Source organism: Branchiostoma belcheri, unplaced genomic scaffold, assembly GCF_001625305.1.
Source record: "Branchiostoma belcheri isolate BF01 breed outbred unplaced genomic scaffold, Haploidv18h27 scaffold1093, whole genome shotgun sequence".
NCBI lineage: Eukaryota > Metazoa > Chordata > Leptocardii > Amphioxiformes > Branchiostomatidae > Branchiostoma > Branchiostoma belcheri.
Window position 1 is genome coordinate 1 of NW_017802484.1, and position 2,339 is coordinate 2,339.

At 35.6% G+C, this 2,339-nt stretch overlaps 1 long non-coding RNA gene across 1 annotated transcript in view; it reads right to left on the minus strand.

Annotated features, from left to right (window-relative positions):
• Window positions 1-6: 6 nt before the first annotated feature.
• Window positions 7-2,339, minus strand: part of LOC109481701 — a 4,334-nt gene continuing 2,001 nt past the window's right edge. The window contains exons 2-3 of the long non-coding RNA XR_002140921.1: window positions 1,472-1,618; window positions 7-538 (exon numbers count right to left, since the gene is read on the minus strand). This is a non-coding gene — a long non-coding RNA (uncharacterized LOC109481701). The remainder of the gene's footprint in view (window positions 539-1,471; window positions 1,619-2,339) is intronic.

Genomic DNA, 2,339 nt, shown 5'->3' on the forward strand with positions numbered 1-2,339 from the left:
CTGCCGTTTATATTTAGTCATAGAAGATAACACAGGCCTTCAGAAAGGTTTGCCTTCAGAAAGGTTTGCCTTCAGAAAGGTTAATGTACAATTCAAGTAGGTTAATTATCAAAGTATACAAGAATACCTTTTATACAAATTACACATCATTTGTGGTATGCTAGGTAAACAGTACATGTGTATTGTATATACAATATACCATCAACATTACCAGAAAGTGGTCAGGTCATTTTACCTAAAAATCAGCTGACATGCCTACATATGTCAAATGTGTTATCTTATCAACACTTTTTTTAAAACTAAATAATAGCCTTCTTTCCAGTTGGGCAAGATAGCTGACTAGTTACAGTGGTGCCTGCTATCCTCTGTTCTCACTGCCCTGAGAGCAAGTCTTGTGCAGAAATCTTGTTGAAGCAGGCTTAAGTGCTTGATGACTTTGACTGTTCTTTTCTTATAAATCTGCTTTCTTATTTGGCACACAGCTTCATTTTCAATGCTTTCCTCAAAGGCGAAGTCCTCCCGGTACTCCTCCATGGCCCTGGAGAAAAATAGAATGTACATGTCTATTTACAGTTGCTAAGAATTAGCAACAAAATTCACAACAAGTGTGAAGAATTAGCAAACTAGTATACTAGTATTCTAATTTTTACATAATTTAAGGCATTTGATAATCAAGAAAACTTGAGTATACTAGTATTCTAATTTTTATATAATGAATCATTATACAAAATAAGTGATTTACCACTAGAATGACAGTTTGCTACCAGGCTACATGTATAACTTATAGATTATTTGCCAAACCTGTTTATGTAACAGTAATTACAGCTACCAGCACTGTACCTGTATGTCTGCCCTCCCCCTTCGCCCTTCACATGACAGGCAGAATGTTATTCAAAGTGCATATTGTGAAAATTTCATATTCGAAATATTCGGGCCCAATTGAATCTAATCTGAATGTGATCAGAGCTGTTTTCAATGCTGTTGGAATGCAGTACAGGTAAGAATCTCAATGCCACCTGTTTGAGAACTGTTTGTGTTTCTGGATATTTTTACATTTATGCTCATTCTTACATGTATGCCCAGCCTGACTGAGTGGAGACTGGATACAAGGCTATATTGAACAGTGAATTTTAACTGTAGCTGCAGTATTAATCCATTTGAAATATCAGTGCCTTACCTGGTACCGAGATAGAAGGGCAGTACAAATATTTCCTGTTCGGTGCACAATTCACCTGCATCAAACCTGCACTCACTGGTAATACTAGTAGTTTTATATAAAAGTGTAGGCATATGTGGGTTTTTACTTGCTGCATTGACTTTCACATTGTATTACTATTAAGTTCAAAAGAAATCCTGGCAATGATTTCCAGTTTTCTGTGTAATCTATATAATTCCTATGTTCTGGGTGACAGTGAGTGGTACAGGTAAAATGTGTCTGGTGCAGGTAATTTTCAAAGTTAATGTAACTTACTGGGGCAAAGAAAACTACTAGAAGCCCAGCGCAAGTTCCTTGTACATCAGCATGTGAAGCGGTTCCATTGGGACTCCTTCTGGTTCCCCAGTATTGCATGCTGCGACTCTCAATCCTACCCGCTGCCATTTCCTCTGCTTCGGCGTACTACAATACAATACAAAAATTGACAGAAACGAATATACATATGTCATATGTCAAATATACATATGCGCATGGTAAATACATGTAGGTACGTATCAATTTACACATCATGACATCTCAGTAACTCCAAAACTACCTTTATCAGGGTCAGTTACTGATACATCAGCCTGGTAAGTGCCATACATATAATAGGTTGTAGATCTTTTTAAAACATTCACACTGCTTTTTCTTGCTTTGATTGATGAACTCTTGAATACACAGTGAATTGTGTTTCAATGTATTAGTATATTACAGTAAAAAAAAAAAACTTGCTTTCCCTTTTTGTAGGCTAATAGTATAACTTTGGATAACACCTCAACACAGGACCAATTTGATGAGGATAGTTATGGAAGTAAAATATGCCTGATGGGGGATGATAATGAGTGGTGAGAAATGACTTTATCCTTTCTCTTTAATTAATAACTAGGGAGTGACAACTCTGTTTAGCATAAACAGGATGAGGGTCAAAGAAACATGAAATAAAATGCAACTCATGAATCTGTTTTATGACAAAATACATGTACAAATATATGATCCATAATGCCAAGAAGGTTGAAAATTTGAATTAAAAAAACAATTTAATAGTTCTATTTTCTATTTAGATACATGTGTATAGGGAAATAGTAACCCGTAATCAAACTAATGCTGTCTTAGTGACATGTATGGTCAATGATGTAATGTCCTT